At 33.6% G+C, this 21,421-nt stretch overlaps 1 long non-coding RNA gene across 1 annotated transcript; it reads left to right on the top strand.

Moving 5' to 3' along the window:
• Positions 1-253: 253 nt before the first annotated feature.
• Positions 254-1,518, top strand: LOC149551511 (uncharacterized). The gene is made up of 2 exons (XR_016353302.1): positions 254-1,192; positions 1,312-1,518. It is a non-coding gene; the product is annotated as an uncharacterized LOC149551511 (long non-coding RNA).
• The last annotated feature ends 19,903 nt before the right edge of the window (positions 1,519-21,421 follow it).

Here is a 21,421-nt window from a genome sequence, read left to right on the forward strand (position 1 = left end):
ATTCATCCAATATGTATAGAAATAATAATAAATTCTAATTGCACTATTTATCAAAGTTAGATGCATTATTAATGGTGGACGGTGAAGTGCACAACTGGGCAGTTGGGTGAATTAGCGGTTAGTCGACTTTTTGTCTGTGCCGACAACTTTGTCAACATCGGCGTGATTGATTTACGACGTCTAACAAACACGTCATACAATTTTGAAAATTCACAAACCGTTCTTTAGCCATCAAGTTCAATTTGAGAGAAAGCATTTTTTTTCTGCTAAGATGACAGGGAAGACGCCATTATTCCAATTCAAATATAGAAAGGGAAAGAATAAGGCGAACTCGGTGCTCTTATAGGATTTGATTTCAATGAAATACAGGTTTATGTGGAAGAAGTTGGGCAGAGTGAATTAAATAGACCAAACTGCAGGTGCCTTCGTTCTTTCCTGGGCGAGAACAAAAAAAACACTTGAAAATAAGACAGGTGTCAACCTGTACAAAGCAGACGGCATGATTCAGGCCTTTTCCCGAGAACATTCAAAACAAAAAGGCCTTTTATCAGCCATAGAAGCAATTGCTTGGAAGTTACGAAGAAAATGTCGTGTGGTAAAATGGGGATCAGCAATACAACGAAGATGTATACAATGGTGGTTGTCATACTTCACGTTGAATATTTAGGATCTCTGTTTTCTTTTTCTTATTAGGCTGAAGGCGTACCTTTTCTAAACTATCTTCACTTTTCACATCGACAGTTGTAGCTTTGTCGTTGGCATGCAAGACGATTGCATGAATCGTGTTTATCCGTTCCCTCCCACCTCCTTGGTCACCTGGTGTGCCCAGAAACGCCTTTGTGGCTGCCTTTTTGGGTCATTCCGACGGAGCTTATGAAGGGCACGAAGCTGCTCACTGGGCCATGGAGGATTGCTGAGGTTAGGACTTGTCGAGAAGGTAACAAGCAGCAGTGGCTGACGAAGGGGTTTGTGTGCTGGCAATGGCAGGAGAGGTTCTACCATTTTGCTGCCAGGTAAAAATGGTCCCTGCCACCCACCAGGTTGCCCTTGCCACTTGCCGACTGAGTGTGGTATATGAACTGTGGCTGTTGCGCTTCCTAAACATTCACCTACTGTCCGACTTTGCCCTCACATGCTTCTGCCCTAGACTTTGGATTTACCTGGAATGTTGCTACTTTTTTTGGACTGTCAAGTATGCCCAGATTAAATTTACAAATTACGGGTTTCTTTTGTACATCCATTTTGTTTCATCTGCATTTCATTCATTCTATAAGAGATTGTAAGCAATTGTGTGCTCTTTCATTCATGCAGCTTGGAGCAATTGCCGGTATACCCTATGTGAAAATGGTTCTCTTCGTCCACTATTGCTGGCAATTTATTGAACTCTATTTTTAGTTCCTGCTCATAGGCAGGAATACTAACGCATTCATGCAGGTCCTATTAGCCCTCTTAATTTCACCAATCGCGTCAATGTATTTTTCCATTTCTTAAAACTAATATAATGTTTATTTTCACTAAGCATTTTCAAACATTTATTAATTCTGGTTATCTTACTTTTCATTGGCTGTACTGGAATTAGGCAAGGAGAAAAATGGTTTTTTCCAGCCCAAAATCAAATGAAAACTATCACAATAAATTGCGTTGTGCATAGCTGTCCCACTTCGAATTCTGCATTAATGTTAGCTGTTCAAATTCAATTAAATGCTCATAAATGCACGTTTATCTTTATCTTCACCGATGCACCCAGCATTTATCTCCACGTTTCAGCTCAGTTGATGTTTTGCATTTGTGTTCGTTTATTTCTCTGCATTCAGACAAAGCAAGAAATCTTCGCAGGATCCAAAAATTTAATGAGCAAGATTCGGGAATACTTTTACTCTCAATTTTCGGCTTTCAGACAGGTCAGGGCATTTTTAATCTATGTGTTCAGTATTTATTTTCTGATATTTTCTTTGTGCATTGAATGTTTTTCTAAAAATATTTTGTGTTTGACTGGATTCAATATCGTCTGTTCTATTGGATTTGATTTTTTTGTTCCGTTCGATCTGTCTGCCTTTAAATTGCTTCAGTGGGACTGGGAATGGTGTAGTTAATTGAGGAATTTTGTAGTTCCTGCCTCAAAGCCACATGGGTAGCAGCAAGACGCTGATTCTCCACTAGCAGTCTCTGAATCTCTTGATGCTGAGCTGCAAGTTTTTCCTCTATCAAAGCTGGGTGAGGAGGCAGAGGTCCAAGAAAGGCATAAAACCCATAACTATAGCAAAGAGCTCAGACAAAAACAATACAGTCAACAAATCGCCCACAAAATATAACAGGAGAGGGCTTGTTCTCAAAACAAACACTGGAAATAATTAAAAAAACAAGCAATAGACGGGTTCAATGACATCACGTCTAAAACCTTCATGGAGGTATTGAGCCATACTTTGGCTTTCAGGTGATCCATCGTAGATAGAGCTGCTTATCCTGGAGAATTGTGGTGAAGTTTCGGATGAGCTATTTGGCAGCATTGCAGCCTCCTCAGAAGTTTGATCACCATACAATCTAGGCAAACCCGTCGCTGCTTAGGGCATTTATAAGGTTATTATGATAGGAACTTCAACTTTCTTTTCTTCGAATTGAAATAGTCAAAAGGGATTTCAATTTTCTTCTCTTCAAATTAAAATAGAAGAAACTGTTGTTATTAGGTACCAATCTTAGAAATCAATCGCTCAACTCTGAAATTCTTTCTTCATAACAACACTGAGGGAATATTACAAACACCTGTCTAAAGTAAGGCTTTTTCGCCCGCATCAATCAAACAGATTGCTCAAGAAATCGTACAATTCTTCGTTAACTAGCATCCAGCAATTCTCCCCAAATGCTACATACCGCACTGTATACCCACTGTTTCAGAATCTCCCCCGCTCCGGCATTAGTATGATAAATTGATATATTTAATGTTTACCCCCTTTTCTGTTTCACTTCCACCATTCTTCAATTGCATAAGGGTTTGAAAGAATCTGTGTCCACTATTATGGCAGACATTAATATGGCACATACTCCTTTGTCAAAAACCTGTAGAGAGAATTATTGTGTTCTAATCACTGCATAAGTAGTGCACATTCACATTTTTATTTTCTGTTCTAATCTACTCCAATCTCCTTTGTACCTTATGACAGGAACTGTGACGCATCCTGTCCCTTGTTCAAATTGGAAATATTTCAACACAATATACTTTACAATATGTAAAGCAAAACATTTCCGATGTTTCTCATCTCCTTCCGCGAGTCTTTCCCATTGGTGTTGTCATTTATGTTCTCCATGTCAACCTTTGGCATGTCCTCTATACCTCATGTATATCTTTTTTTGGCGTTGTTCATGGTCATCTGTTAGATCTGCTCTTTAGGACTGACAGTTTTAGCATTAACGACAACCGTTGGTGTGGGGTGGGTAAGGAAGTGTAATCATCCTTACTTCTCTGTGATTGAATTCAAGTTTGACATATTTGTAATCATCCATATTTCCATCTACGAACCCCTATTTTTCCTCCATTATCTTCCTTTACAACTCTTAAGTTTTTGAGTACTAGCCTCCTTGAGCTTTAATCAATCTCTGCTCTCTGTTGCCAATTTTTTTTGATAGCTTTATTTTATTCTGTTTTGGGGCGGTAGCTGCTGCTGCTTTCATTTTTTATTTTATGATATGAACTCTTCTGCAGGAGTACCAAACCACATAATTGTCAACAAACAAAGCTTCTATTTATCCATATTCTACTTTCCAATCACTTGAAGGTACACAAACACTAGAACTTTATAAACTTAAAATAATGTAAAATAATGAAAGCAAGTGTTTAATGTTATTTGATTGAATTCAAGTTTGACATATTTGTTTTCATCCAGATTTCTGTCTACAAACACCTATTTTCAAATTGAGTTTTCAAGAAGAGCCTTGAATGCTTCACCTAATTTATATTGAGTTTTCAAGCGGATGTTACAAGAATAACTTTGGAACTTAGCCCGGGGAAAGGTCTATCTATTTCAGAAAAAACTTTTGATTCCTTTACAAACTTTCAGTGTGTTTTAGAAATTTGCATAAAGCTGTGTGATTGTATCTTGTCATTCTGCACATTATTTTATTCTTTCCTTATGTACAGATTTATATATTTTCAAATGCCTAAGAATATAGTAGCCATTTAAATATGGAATTTTGAGCACATATGATGTTCTTCTTAAAATTTTAAATTCTCTGAAATAGATCTATATGTGCTGAACATTAACAGTGCTTGAGTTGCTGCTATTTTTATACCAACTGCATGTATTGATATGTTATTGTCTAGATAATTTTTTACCGACCTCATTACCACTGCAAAATTCAGGTTAGCAGAGATTATTACCCTGAACATAAAGAAAGCTACCACTATGAAATCAAAACTTGTTTTAAAACTGTTAAATTTGAATTCATATTTCCAAAACCAGCTACAATAACTTCCTCTTTGATTCCGAATTTTCTCTTAAATTGTTTTTATTACAAGTAAAAAAAATTAAATTTGATTCAATTCTGTCCCAGAATTTCACCAATTAGCATGGTAGAATTGATGATGGGAATAGGGAGTGAGTGGAAATAATCTGAAAAGGGAGAGAATTGATGATGGGAACAGAGAGTGAGTGGAAATAATCAGAAAAAGGGGGAGACGAATAGAGTAGTCAAAGGTATAGTCACATACATGTGCATCTAGAAATATAGATGTTGCCAGAGAGGTAGCAGTTAATTGGCAATTAAGGGTGAAGATCCTCATGGTGTGAGCAAAAAGTGCAAACCAAGGGGTAATAATAAAATAAAAAATGCGGGGGATGAGAGACCTGTACGTAAGAATCTAGTCCACGACAGTTACATCAGGAACATGAGAAAAGAAAGTGCATCCATTAGAATCGAGGAAGCGAGGGAACCCTTTGAGACTATGGAGGCTTTGGAGATCCCCTAATTTGAAATTTCTCTTGTAGCCCGAGATAACAATATTACCATTAACAGAAACTCTTTGCAAACCAAACTCATCTTAATCCATCTCAAAAACATATAGCCCTTCCCCTATATAATCATGAATGAGTGTCTGGTGCGTCCCAGCACTGGTGTTAAAGTTACCCAAAATACTACGAGGTATTTGGAAATATCTATAAAGAGGTCCAAGTAGGGGTCCCCATAAATGTAAGTGAGAAAGGAGAGGAAATGGAGAGAGTAACAATATATCAAGAATGGGTCCCCTATGAACCTAGAACCCCCTATGAACCTAGAGCCTTTGAGCCACACATCTGAAGTACACATAACTGGCGAATCTCTAGGCATGAGACTGTTCTAGAATAGGGAAAATTTTGAATTTTTTCATAAAGGGCAAATTTGCCTCTGTAACATTGGTATTAGTGTTTCCATTGCAGCTGTTTTATTTGTCTGGTTTTCAATCAGCTGCCAATCCTCATTTTATATGGCTCCTTTCTTGACCAATTACTTATATCAACTGTATGTTTTAAACCTAATGAAGAATATATTTGAAATAATTAGACCACATTTATCTCTTAGTTTATAGAGAGTACTAATGTGTTATTCTAAAATCAGTACTATGTTACTAGTGAAAATAAAATTTTGCTTCCATAAAAGTGTGATTCTATTTGTACTAAGCTTTGGTTCTTAAATATGATGCGTGTCCTTGTCGTGCGTGCAACACTCATGATCTACCTCAAATATTTGTGAAGTTCGAAATACAATAAAGTATATAGCAAACTCTGATCATGTTCATCCTCATTGTGAGCAGAGCGCTCATGGTCTAACTAAAATATTAATGCCATAGAGGGTTGTGTTATGACAATCAATTATAGGATATCTATATTGAACTCACTTCCATATCTGTTAGAGATGAATTGATGAATTTTTTTAAGTAATTGGCAATGCAGGTAGAGGTAAAGATGTTGATTTATGAGTTGTCTAGCACCTGCAGTTATTTATACCACATAAATGTTGATTTATAAACTTGCCTACATTATAATCGAGGAAGCAAGTGAACCCTTTAAGAATATAAAGGCTTTAGAGATCCCCTAATTTGAAATTTCTCTTGTAGCCCAAGACAACAATATTACCATTAACAAAAACTCTTTGAAAACCAAACTCCTCTTAATCTATCTCAAAAACAAATAGCCCTTCCCTGATAAAAACATGAATGAGTGTCTAGTGGGTCCCAGCATTGATGTTAATGTTTCCCAAAATACTATGAGATATTTGGGAATATCTATAAAGAGGTCCTAAGTAAGGGTTCCCATAAATGTAAGTGAGAAAGGAAAGGAAATGGAGAGAGTAACACACAATAATAAAGACATATCAAGAAGGGATCCCCTATGAACCTAGAGCCTCTGAGCAACCCATCTAAAGTACACATAACTTTCCATTGCAGCTAGTTTATTTGTCTGGTTTTCAATCAGTTGCCAATTCTCATTTTATATGGCTCCTCTCTTGACTAGTTATATCAATTGTATGTTTTTAACCTAATCAAGAAAATATTTGAAATAATTAGAGCACATTTATCTCTCAGTTACTTATATCAATTGTATGTTTTTAACCTAATCAAGAAAATATTTGAAATAATTAGAGCACATTTATCTCTTAGTTTATAAAGAAGATTAATGTGTTACTCTAAAATTAGTACTATGTTACTAGTGAATGTAAAATTTTTCTTCCATTTAATTATGATTTTATTTGTACTAAGCTTTTGTTCTTAAATATGTTGCTCATCCTCATTATGCACGCAAGGCTCATGATATACCTAAAATATTTGTGAAGTTTGAAACACAATAAAGTATATATAGCAAACTCTGATCATGTTCGTCCTCATAGTGCGGGCAACACTCATAGTCTAACTAAAATATTTATGTTGTAGAGGGTTGTGTTATGACAATCAATCATAGGATATCTATATTGAACTCACTTCTAGATCTGTTAGAGATGAATTTTTAAAAGTAGCCAGCAATGTAGGCAGAGGTAAAGATGCTAATTTATGAGTTGCCTATCACCTGCAGTCATCTGTACCACATAAATGTTGATTTATAGACTTGCCTACACTCATGCAGAAATGTTGATTCAACATGACCATTTGCATTTTGTGAGACTGAACATTTGAAAATAACTTGGTCCAAGTTTGCCTTTGCACACTACAACTATCTACGTTTACTTTGGCTCCTAATAATCAGTGACTTTCACAACATGTTTTTTCATGCAGTTTCCCTTTTTTCCTATTAGAATGGGTCAAATTAAAACACAACATAGATCAAAACCAAACATGATAGGAGTCTAGATTTAGGCAAACTAATATCTTCCTAATTACCTTTAAATATCAAAACCCGGGTCACTCTTGTACATAAGAAGGCATGCATAATTACAATTATAGACCTTTAATTTCTTATGACAATTTCTCCCTTGACTAGTAAAAGGTGTGCAGAATGGCTCCAATAACTACAAATTCCATTGCCGACATTCTAGCAAATGTCCCAATAATAGATCCTATATTACAAGTTGAAACTGTATGTCCAATAAAGCAATAGCACACTGCAACTGTGACATATCAGTCACAACTTTCTTATGGCGTACACACATGTCTCATGCGACATCATTTTAACAATCTTATTGTGGAAGAAGGATCTATCATATGTTTGATGGATTATGAGTACAAGAGGTTTTTGAATTTCACATACATCCTTTGCTCCATTTTTTGCTATAGAAATGCATGTACTCAACATTTTCCATTACTAAATAATGCACTTTTTAAATGTAGAGCTATTGTAGTCAATAATTTTAAACTAGTTGTGACTTCAAAAACATGAATTTGATCTCTAATTCCTCTACTCAAAGATGCTAACCGAGTTCTGTCAGACAATAACCAAATTGAAGTTGGGAAAAGTCTAAAGGAGACAACTTCGAATGGTGAAACATCAAGTTGTGAAGGTGTACAGAGCTTGCACCCATCTCCACTATCCCCAATTAAGAACCTGATGCCTTATCATAAGGTTTGGTCAATAGAAGGTAGAGCATTGAGGAAAACAACAATTCATAATTTCAAGAATAGTGGACACGATGGAAAATTGTTTGGCTTTGACCTTGTCGATAAGGCAAACAGTATGATACATGTCACATGCTTCAATGATGTCTGATAGCAATTTAATGATCTAATTGAATCATGTAATACTTTATTTCATATCTAATGGTCGAGTTAAGGTTGCCAATACAAAGTACAACAACTCCACTAACTATGTTGTGGTAGTTCTACATAATTCATCTACCATAACTCTATCTACAATTATAGAAACTACGATTCCTCTACATTCCTTCAATATCAAGAACATATAATCTTTATAATGTCTACCTATAAATCATGTTATAGATGTCATTGGCATCATTCTATCTATCAGTCCTACATCAACCATTTGCAAAGTAGATGGTACTGAAAGACACAAATGCACAGTTACTAATTACTGATATATCAAATTATACTATTCATATCACCCTATGGAGTGAACTTTGTGTTGTTGACGACAAAAATATTGCAGCACTACCACTACTACCAAATCTTCCAATACTCTTAATCCAATATGGTCATATGGTATCCTAGTGTGGCAAGGCTCTAGATAGTATATCTCCAACTATATTTGTAATAATCTTGATATATTAGAAGCCACTACACTTAGAACATGGTATACCACAAAAGCCCTTGACAATGCTCCAAGACCCTTGTCCAGTGCTATTTCAACCACTTTGAACTTTGACAATCCAATACCCATCTCATCTTTGCTCCCTAGAACCATTTTCCATGAGGAAGCTACGTGTATCAAAGCGACTATAACACAATTACATCTTGAAAACTTCTACTATCTCTCATGCCTGCATGTTGTGGAGAATAAAAAAATGTAAGAAAAAGGTTGTGTAGATCTCTCCGACTACATTTGAATGCCCAAAGTGTGCTCTTAAAGGTCTCAATTGTGATTTTAGCTACATGCTGAAAATGGACTTAAAAGATGCAACAAGAGAGGTGTAAATGGTCACAGTGTTCGATGGCCCTGCAAATGACTTGTTGGGTGTTTCTACAGAAGACCTCCAACTACTACTTGCAGATGTTGATGTTGGCAAGGAAATTTTAGCCACTATGATAGACCACAGGTTTCTATCTCAGGTCAACATTAGAGCAATGAGATTTGATGGATAGGAAAGACAAAGCATCATTATGACAGTCCTTAAGCCCATTTCTGACACATCTCCAATGCTTTAACATATAGCTATTATAATTATGTACAAGATAAGAATTTTGGACAAGCTCACCTGTAATTGTTGTAAATGAACTCAACAACAACTTCTACAACAATGTTCTTTTCTACATGCAAAGTATTAATCAGTTTGAATTTCTTATAAAGTTGGAATTTCTTGTAATATTGTCATTTATACCAACCATGTACTCTTTAGTGATAGGTATGTTTCCAATTATAATTACAAGGTTACAGGTTTCCTATGCTATATAACTTTGTCATTACTTAGAAATGAATATTTTAAAATTATCTATAGATTATGCTATGCTCATTAAACAAGATTACAATTTTTCTTGGTTAATTAGCTATACCACAAATTTTACAACATTATTGTTTTCTCCATGTAAATAGTTAACATGCTTATTTTACTTGTGTTGTATTTTTACATATAGAATTGCTAGGATTTAGAACTATGTTTTTAACAAATAACACTAACATTATTCTACAACATCTCCAAATTAACATCATCCTTGTATTAGTGTTTATAATTTTATATTATTCTTCTATTTTTTAAATTCACATGTACTAATATATTACTATTTGTACACTACCCATCTAGTATGCCTAGCATTTGTTTATACCCATTAAATATTCTTCTTTAACACTACACTTTTTTCATACACTAAAGGTGCAAATAGTCACCGTCAGTACAACCGTTATCATAAATATTCAAAGAAATTGACTCGATGATACAAGTACTGAATAATATTGATACTAATAGACAGGCTCAAAGAAATGAGCTGCAACAAAAATGGTATCATGAAAGAGCATAAATAATCAATAAGAGACACTGAGAGATGTACCAAAGCCTTCATTTGACAACCCCAAATGTTACGATGTCACCATCTCATAACCCTACTATTCTCCCAAAATGTCCATTGCAACTCAACCAATCCAACACAACCTCTCCATTTGAAATCCCCATCTTGTCAGGACACCTCCAAAATTTAGGCCAACATGCAAATTTAGTTACGATAGTGGAAGAGATACCACAATTTGGTATAGATTACTATATTGCTAGAAATAACTTTCGCTCAAAGTTGGATAGCCTAACAAAGATGCTAATGTGCATGGAAAAGTATCTAGATATCAAAAGAAAAAACCACAATGGTGCAAATACTTCTTGTAGATGTGCATTTGAACATGACGGCCACCGGTTCTCACAATCAAATCACATGGACCCTGGAGAGCAACCTCCTTGCTTAAAAATCCTAACTCAAATAGAAGAGATGCTAATTACAAGAGTTAACCCAATACTTCAAGTGACCTATGTAAAAGGTGGCCAACTAAAATATAGTGGCCACAGTATATCTTTCCCTTAAGATATTTCTACTATCTCATCTCAATTGCCAAGGCGCATAGGTGAACTAGATATAATAATTGCTAACAAGAAGAGTATAGGGAAACAACAATACAATTTCTATGTTAGCAAGGACCGTGTATATCAAGCATTGAAGTACAAAATCTTGAAAGATCCATATTATCGAGACATACACCTAGATGAAGTTGTTCTAGAATCATTGTCTATTACCTCTACAGATGTATTTGACCTGCTATGTCAAACAACATTGACTCTTGATCAAGAAGAATTGGACTTTTCAGTGACAAGCTACAGAGGATGACCTTCTTGAAGGTATTTTACAAGAACAATCCTCCTTTGTAGAAAATCTACCACTCGCATCCACTAAGGTTGCAAAAGTGAGATCCTTTCTATAATTAGGAATAGGACAATCAATTCCTAAAATACAATGGCCAAGCATTTCACCACAACCAATAAATGAGTATACCATAGAAGGCTTATTTGCAATGGCATTTGCTACATTGTTTCCTAAAGGCAATGCAAATCTCAAAGAACAATGATTGAAGGAGGTGCACCTCCATGAATATGTTGTGCACCTTATGTGGTACCAGGATAATCAATTTGGGTAGCACCCATGATTCAGAGACTTTTAACTAAACTTACTCACGAGGCATCAAACCCAATCTACATCAGTTTTTGTCCAAAAACATCTAGATGAAGCACTACCTACAACTATTGCAGACCTTCATCAAAGGCTAAAGGACCTATCCGATAAAAAACTTGTAGAATAACTTATGCATTTTACCTCAAAGATCTGTGGAACAAGGCCTTTTTGGAATGAAAGACGAGGTGAGTTGTTTGATATGGTTATACAACTTGATTGACCAACACTATTTTTCTCATTGAGTACAACAGATACAAAATGAGCTGACTTGCACAACATCATGTCATTGATAAGACCACTAAGCCATCATGCAACAAGCTTATGGAGGCTACATAACATAGTGCAAAACCCACATCTCACTGCTCTATATATGCACCATAGATTTACTGCATTTCAAGAGGAGGTTCTCAAAAATGCCTAGGGGTTACAAACTATTGGTACAGGTACAAACTTAACTACTACTAGTAATTACGTTATGATGGTACTCATACCACCTAATAAATGCTTTCCTCAGGTATGAATTGAAACACAGAGGGTCCACACATATCCATGGATTCATTTGGCTTCCTAGCGCCCTAAACTTTGAGAAACTCGATTGAAATAGTCCATAGGTAGTGGACAATGTAGTTAAATACATTGACAACTATGTCTCTACATAGAACCCGAGGACTGTCGAACAAAGAAAGGAGGCGATACCCCACTTGCCAAAAGATGACCCTTGCCTATGGGACACTGCCTCAATTTTAACAAGTAACACCCTCAAGGATTACACTAAATTAGTCAATCATGTCCAATGACATACAAAGTGCATAAAACAAACTTTCCTCTGGAATATACCAGGAGGATTTACTTTTTTATTTTGTTTTTGATGACATTTACATCAAAAGTTCCATGAAAAACTTATTCATTTTATTACATAATCATAAATATCATGGATGCTTGCTGGTTATTACGCATTGTGCAGTAATGTTTATTATTGCACTGGCACAAATATTTCATCAAATGTGATGTCTCTACCCTCTGATTTGCTATTCGGTATTCCAAACCAACAGTGCAATGTTCTATATAATGCTCGCCTTCATACCTCTACACTCTTTACATAACATTAGAAACCTCTATTGTTGTTCCTCCTCATGCGGTTTGTGACTTTTTAAGAGTAATTCTTCATAATTCCTTTATTTCTTTATGATCCTGTAACACTTACCTTATTGGTCTGAGTTTCTAGCTCCAATTAATCATATCCCTTTAGGAAGAACCATTAAAGATTTGTCGACATGATTTTTAGTTTATTATACCTTGTCATTATCATTCCAAGGTCTAACTCTGAATTTGGATATTTACATATTAATTAATATCCCTAGAAATTATATCTTTCTTTGAACTTTTTATTTCTTATCATCCTAGAGAAGTCTAATTTGACATTGAATGGTTATTCAGGGAAAAAAATATGTAACAACATATAAATAAAGCACAAATCTATTTTAGAAATAGATAAACAAACATTTAAATTTATTTTTAAAATCATTTCATATTATAACATCCAAATCTTTTTTATAAATATTTTCAGAAGGAAAAAATCATGCTCTAAATTAGAAAAAAATTGGCTTCAATGAAAGCAAGCGTTTAATGTTATTTGATTGAATTCAAGTTTGACATATCTGGTGAATCTCTAGGTGTAAGACTGTTCTAGAAAAGGGAAAATTTTCCCCAATAACATTGGTATTAGTATTTCCATTGCAACTGCTTTATTTGTTTGGTTTTCAACCAGCCAACAACCCTCATTTTATATGGCTCCTCTCTTGACTAGTTACTTGTATCAACTATATGATTTAAACCTAATCCAAAAAATATTTGAAATCATTAGACCACATTTATCTCTTGGTTTATAGAGAAGATTAATCTATTATTCTAAAATCAGTACTATGTTACTAGTGAACGTAAAATTTTGCTTCCATATAAGTGTGATTCTATTTGTACTAAGCTTTAGTTCTTAAATATGATGTTCATCCTCATCGTGCGCATAACACTCATGATCTACCTAAAATATTTGTGAAGTTTGAAATACAATAAAGTATATAGCAAAATCTAATCATTTTCATTCTCATCATGTAGGCAACGCTCATGGTCTAACTAAAATATTTATGCCATAGAGGTTTGTGTTATGACAATCAATAATAAGATATCTATATTGAACTCACTTACTAATCTGTTAGAGATGAATTTTAAGTAACCAACAATGTAGGTAGAGGGAAAGATGTTGATTTATGAGCCACCTAGCACGTGCAATTATTAGTACCACATAAATATTGATTTATAGACTTGCCTCCATTAGAATTGAGGAAGCAAGGGAACCCTTTGAGAATATGGAAGCTTTGGAGACCCCCTAATTTGAAAATTCTCTTGTAGCTTTGAAATTTATCTTGTAGCCTGAGACAACAATATTGCCATTAGCAAAAACTTTGTGAAAACCAAACTCCTCTTAATCCATCTCAAAAATACATAGCTCTTCCCTTGTAAAATCATGCATGAGTGTCTAGTGGGTCCTAGCATTGGTGTTAAAGTTACCCAAAACACTACGAGGTATTTGGAAATATCCATAAAGAGGTTCAAGTAGGGGTTCCCATAAATGTAAGTGAGAAAGGAGAGGAAATGGAGAGAGTAACACACAATAATAAAGACATATCAAGAAGGGGTCCCCTATAAACCTAGAGCCTCCGAGCCACACATCTGAAGTACACATAACTTGCGAATCTCTAGGTGTGAGATTGTTCTAGAAAAGGGAAAATTTTGATTTTTTCCATAGAGGAAAAATTTTCCCCAGTAACATTGGTATTAGTGTTTCCATTGCTGCTGGTTTATTTGTCTAGTTTTCAATCAGCTACCAATCCTCATTTTATATGGCTCCTCTCTTTAGTAAATATTCATATCAACAGTATGTTTTTAGCCTAATCAAGAAAATATTTGAAATAATTAGACCACATTTATCTCTTGGTTTATAGAGAAGATTAATGTATTATTCTAAAATCACTACTATCTTACTAGTGATCTAAGCTATAGTTCTTAAATATGATGTTCATCCTCGTCATACAGGCAATCCTCACGATGTAGCTAAAATATTTCTAAAGTTCAAAATACAATAAAGTACATAGAAAACTTTGTTCATGTTCATCCTCATCATGCAATTAACACTCATGGTCTGACTAAAATATTTATACCAAAAAGGGTTGTGTTATGGAAATCAATTGTAGGATATCTATATTGAACTCACTTTAAGATTTGTTCGAGATGAATTTTTTAAAGTAACTAGCAATGTAGGCAAAGGTGAAGATGCTGATTTGTGAGCTGCCTAGCACCTGCAGTTATTCATACTATAGAAATGTTGATTTGTAAACTTGCCTGCACTCATGCAGAAATGGTGATTCAACAAAACCATTTGCATTTTGTGAAGCTAAACATTTGAATATAACTTGGGCCAATTTTTCCTTTGCACACTACAACTATCTACATTTACTTTGGCTTCTAATAATCGATGACTCTTTCATGACATGCTTTTTTGTGCAGTTTCCTCTTTTCCCTATCAAAATAGGTCAAAAAAAAAAGACAACATAGATCAAAACCAAACATGATATGAGTCCATATTTAGGCAAACTAATATCTTCCTAACTAGCAATCTCACCTTAAGGTGCAATGGGTAGGCCAAAGAAATATTAAAAATCATCCTAACCTTACTCAAAATTGCAACCTTAATCATAATAATAACAATGATGTAGCCCTCTATTATAAGCATTATTATAACTATAGTGTAAACCTAAACACTTATTACAACAACATCCCTAGTCTATATCTTAATTACAATCATGATTAAAACCTTAAACCCAAACATAATCATAATTATAATCACAAACCTTTTTAATATTTATTAAAATTGAAATATTAATAATATTATATAATTCAAATTAGTATTCAAATAATATTAATATAATCTATATAATATTTAAATATTAAAAATATATTAAAATAAATATCTAAAATTCAAATTTATAATTTAGAAAATAAAATAAGAACTTTTAATTTCTAAAAACTATTTGAAATTGGTTAAACAAACACTTCTCTAATAATATAAAAATAGACCATTTTAAAAATTATTTAAAATTGAAACCCAATAAATGTTGGCCAATATATGTAATGATAGGTACGAAGAACACTACATAATTTACTCATTCTCTCCTTAGCTTACACTATGCACAAACATCCAATTTGACACATTCAATACTTAGAGGACACATAAACATATTAACTGTCAAACCAAATATGGTAAGCTACAATTGTTAATATTGCATGTTTAATTTGACTTCTAACTGATCGAAAAGGTTCATAGAGAATCTGAGTACATTGGTGGTTGCGAGAACAAAGAGAAATCTTGATAGTGTTGTGGTTGTGGTAGCCATGACTGATTTATTCAATATAAGTGCTCCGAGATGTGCAAAGAAATCAGAAATCTCTAATTGTAGCCACCTTCCCTTGTTGTAGCAGATATACTTGTTGGAAGTAATTATGGTTCTGAGGAGGGGGTTGAATCAGAACCGTGTTTCTTTTAACAAAATAATGTGCTCTTTCAGATTTAACATTACATAAGTAATGGATACACAAATAGTAGCTTGAACAGACAATATGCAAGATGATTAAGTAAAATAAAAACTCACACAAATATAGACACGAAATTTGTGGCGAGTGGGAAACCCTTGAAAATCCTTATGGTTTTGTCATAGGGAGAAAAACCACTCCATGAACTTGCTATTTTATTTTGTTTCAACTCCTTTTTCCATTTGCAGCTACAACTGCTCAGGGCTAAAACCCCTTTTCTTTCTTTTGATTCTGAGATAGAATCTTACATACACATATAACTATATCTTTATACACATATACATGTAAGTAAGTTCATAATGAATCTTTCAAATCAACTCGAATCATTTAATCCGAAAGCTTTTGTGTCTCTTTTCAGGATGCAACCTTTCTCACATATCAGAACACACACCTCCATTCTCTTAAATAGAGAAGATTTTTTAAGTTATTTCAATAACTGTCTCAGAATTTGTTATACAATTGAAAAAAATTTCATCTTCAAAAAAATAATGTAGAAAAATTTGAAAATTGACATACATGTCTTTGACATGAAGTTTTTAAGAAAATAATATGAAGACCTTGAAGATTGACACACATGTTCTTCACATGAAGTTACAAGAGTTGTTTAACTGCATAACTATCATCTTACAACAGAATGAACTTTATAATTGGTGAAATAATAAATTGGGTTTTATTTGACCATTCTTGTCACACAAAAAAATGTTCTATGCTGATTCAAAAAAAAGTAAACAATATCCATTGCCACAAAAACTGTTAAAGACCTCTCACTACCAAAAATAAAACCAACCCTTGTTCTTCCACAAAGCTATATTTATATTAAACACATCCTCATGCTTTTACAAAAAACTCGAGCTTCCACAAATTTTTATCAAACCCTTTGTGCATCAGAAGATAGATCAACAAAAAAAGGACTGGGGTTTATTACCAATTATAACCAAAGCCTTGTTGTGTTCAAGAAATGAAAAGCCATACCTGTATATGCACATACCATTTTCTTTATAAAAAAATTGATAAAGAACAACATACCCTTTTCTTTTCTTGTTCTTCCAGTATAGTATCTCCAACATGAAATTTGCAACAAAAAAGTTGAATGAGCATATAACAAATCAGAAATATCAAAAAAATTCTCACTTCCTATTTATTAGCACCTAACCAGTCCAATTGAACCAAAATACCTTGATAATCACAAGAACCGTAAACATGGCTATTAAAAACCTTTCAAAAGTTAACACCATAAAAAATTACATAACAATTGCCGTGACAGAGTGCTTTGCAAGATTTTTTTAAAGAAAAACAATGGAACAAAACTATGCCATTCAAAATCGAAGACCCAGAATGAAAAAATCATTTGATGGTTTTTCAAATCTGCCATACGAATTAGACATCTGGCAAGTTCTGTGCCAAGTATATTGAATTTGCATGCCACAATAGGAGGAGTACTAGCAAGTGTTTTATTACTGACATAAATGCCACATACCACTCTAAAATTGAAAGCCACCTTTCTTATAAATATTGCTACTTGCAAAGTGTTTTAAATTTTTGCCACCTTTCTTATATAAATGTCGCTACTTGCAAGTAAATTAAATTTTTACATAAAAGATAGTCAACAATCTCCCCCAATTTTGAGGCAAAAATTTAACCTCCTATGTATATCATTTAACATATACAGAATGATATACACATTGTATTTCCATTATGCCAAGAAGATGCCACAAATGAATTTGACCTCTTAATAAAAAATAATTTGACTGACTGGAATATTGACTCAAATACTAACTTAAATGCTAACTAATTTTTGATCCATTTCTGCTAAAATTCTAATCCTTGTAAATACTGTAGACTAATTTTTGATCCATTTCTACTGAAAATTTGATCCCTGTAAATACTTTATCTAATACCATGGAGAAGACTGATATCTCCCCCAAAACTTTTGCATCAAAAAATATCATCTCTGCTTTTTTATTGTACTTAAAAATGTCTATGAATACATGCAAAAACCTAACACATAATATTATCTAAAAGTTGTCTATGTTAGCATTGATTGAGAGAAAAATCCTAATTGAGTTCTTAACCTTTCAAAAGATTCCCTAGTTAGAGCTTTAGTGAAAATATCTACTAAATATCCTTGTGTTGGAACATAAATCAATTTAAATTCATTATTAAGAACTTTATCACGTAAAAAATGTAGCTTGATGGCCATGTGCTTAGTACGAGAGTGCATTACTAGATTTTTTGATGGGAACACAACCCAAGAACAGAATGGACACAACAGAAAGAGAAATTGTATTAACTAAAAAATAAGCTAGTACATTCAGTACAGAGAAAATAAACTTCAAAACATGCCCTAAGGGCTTACAATAGCATAAATGTGGAGATAATTTCTCCTTTTAGTACCTCCTCTCAAACTCCACTCCGAACTGCCTTCTACAATGCCAGGAATCTCCTTAAATAGACCCCAGAGGGTTAAGGACGAGGAATACATTCTAGAAAGTGCTAGTAGGCATCCACCGACCAAATAGAAGGCTCCAGAAGCTGTGTTAGAAGTCGGTGCAAATCTAGAAGAATCCAGAAATGGTAACCAAACTTCCAGGAGGCATAACTTTTGAACTGTAGCTCCGATTGACGAATCGTTTACATTTTTGGAAAGCTCTCGAAGCGCTCTATAGCCCTATGGACAGCTTCGCTCATCCCCCATTTTCCTAAAGTGTAAAATCATCATCGTGAGAATACCACAAACCAAAATTAAGAGTACCTTGAATGTACTTTAGAATTCGATTTACTGCATTAAGATGTGACTGTTTTGGATTAGATTGAAATCTAGAAACCATACAAATTTCTTGCATTATATCAAGTCTAGATGTTGTGAGGTATAATAGATTGCTAATCATGGACCTATATGAAGTTTGATTTAAAGAAGGTGAATCATCATCTTTGGCTAGCTTGCAACCTGTTTCCATAGGAGTACAGATTGGTTTCCAATTAGTCATGTTGAATTTCCTTAACATTTCTTTAGCATATTTTGTCTGAGAACGAAAAAGACCATGTTCAAGTTGTGAGACTTGCAAACCAAGAAAGAATGTGAGCTCACCCAAAAGAGACATTTCAAATTTAGATTCCATGATGTTAGAAAAATGTTTTACCAATTCATCATTAATGGATCCAAAAATAATGTCATCCACATAAATTTCAACTACTAAAATATCATCATTTATGACTTTAATATATAAATTACTATTTGCACTACCGTGAGAGAATCCATTTGCAATCAAATGTTTATCCAACTTGGAATACCAAGCTCTAGGAGCTTGTTTTAGACCATATAATGCATTTTTGAGTCGGAACACATAATTTGGTTTGCCAGAAGATTCAAAACCTTTTGGTTGCTCCACATAAACTTCCTCTTCAAGATAACCATTCAAAAATGTTGTTTTAATATCCATTTGATAAATAGTGAACGTTTTATAACTAACATATGCAAGAAAAATTCTAATAGATTTCATTCTTGCAACTGGTGCAAAAGTTTCACCAAAATCAATTCCTTCCTTTTGAGCATAACCCTTACATACAAATCTAGCTTTATTTCTATTACTTTACCATCTTCATTCAATTTATTATGAAACACCCATTTTCCACCTATAATGTTCTTGTCATTAGGTCTAGGAACAAGTTCCCAAGTTTTATTTTTCTCAATTTGATTTATTTCATCTTGCATAGCATTTAACCAACAAGAGTTTGATAAAGCTTCAGTTACTATTTTAGGTTCAAAGTTTGATATCAGATAGAAATGTTCAACAATGTTTGCATGTTCTTCTATTTTTGCTTTTCTAGTGGTCAAAATTCCCTTTTCAACATCTCAAATAACTTGAGATTCATGATGTCTTTTAGCAATGATCTTGGATGGAGTTTTAGTCATTTTTAGACCAGTATTTGTTATTTTAGAAGTTGAACAATTTTCTTGTTCAATTTCATCAGGTGTTTTAGAATCGGTATTATTTGACTTTTCATCATCATGCAAAGCTTCTGGTTTTTGAAATGAGATTTCTTCAAGATCCTCTTTATTATTGTTATGTGATAAAGAACTTACATCAAACACCACATTTATGGCTTCTACTATCTTGTTCACCCTTTTATTGTAGCATTTAAAGTCTTTACTATGTGTAGAATACCCAAGAAAAATTCCTTCATTAGATCTTGAATTAAATTTTTCTAAAGAGTCATCATTCTTTTTAATCAAACATTTACAGCCAAATATTTTAAAATTCTATACATTTGTTGTTTTACCATTCCATAACTCATAATGAGTATAAGCCGTCCTTACTCTTATTTGAGCTCTATTTAAAACATATACAGCTATATGAACAACTTCTTTCCAAAATTTATCAGGCATTTTGGTTTTGTTCAACATAGTTCTAGCAATTTCTTTAACAGTTCTATTCTTTCTTTCCACAACACCATTTTGTTGTGGTGTGTGAGAAGTTGAATATTGCCTTTTAATGACCCGTCTTTCACAGTATTCAATAAATTCTTGAGAGATGAATTCTCCACCTCTATCTAACCTTAAACATTTTAGCTTCATATTAGTTTCCCTTTCCACCATTTTTCTAAAGATTTTGAAGTGTTGAAAAGCTTCTAACTTGTTTTTCAAAAAAGTTACCTAGACCATTCTTAAATAATCATCAATAAATAGCATGAAGTATTTTTCACCATTTAATGCAGAAGTTTTAGTGGGACCACATAAATCAGTGTGCACAAGTTCAAGTGGTCTATTAGATAGATATTCTTACATTTTGAATGATGCTCTTGTTTGTTTTCCTTTAACACATTCTTCACAAATGTTTTCCATTTACTGATTAGAGGTAGTTCTCTAACCTTCTTATTCTTACTGATTCTAGCAAGGTTATCAAAACTAAGATGTCCCAACCTTTTATGCCACAGCTAATTTTCTTCTACTTGACTCATAAGACAAGTATTAATTAAAGATGATTCTTGAACTATAGAGTCAATCAGATTATAGAGATTTCCACCCGTCCTTAAACCACTAGCAATAACTTTATTCCTTTCATTCTTGATAGAACATTAGTTAGCATTAAAAGAGATTGAATATCCACTATCATAGATTTGACTGACACTTAGAAGATTATGTTTCAAACCTTCCACAAAATACACATCATGAATAGGTGTATCTTTATTCAAGATTATTGAGCCACGTCCTCTAATATAAGCTCCTGAATTATCACCAAAACAAACAAACCCTCCATCAAAAATCTTCTAGAGTTTTGAATTTACTTTTACATCTAGTCATGTGCTATGAACAACCACTGTCTAGAACCCAGGTTACAGGTTTTTGAGAAAATAAGGCTATTTCCCAATTAAAGTTTTTTCAAATGTCTTGGCAATAGGTTTCCATACCTGTTTAGGCTTTGAATTTAATTTGCACTGATTGGAAAATTGACCATAATTAAAACATTTGAAGCATCTAATAATTTTCTTTAGATCATGACT

This window comes from Cupressus sempervirens, chromosome 6 (assembly GCF_028749045.1).
Source record: "Cupressus sempervirens isolate cs-2001-9-10 chromosome 6, ASM2874904v1, whole genome shotgun sequence".
In the NCBI taxonomy this organism is placed as follows: Eukaryota; Viridiplantae; Streptophyta; class Pinopsida; order Cupressales; family Cupressaceae; genus Cupressus; species Cupressus sempervirens.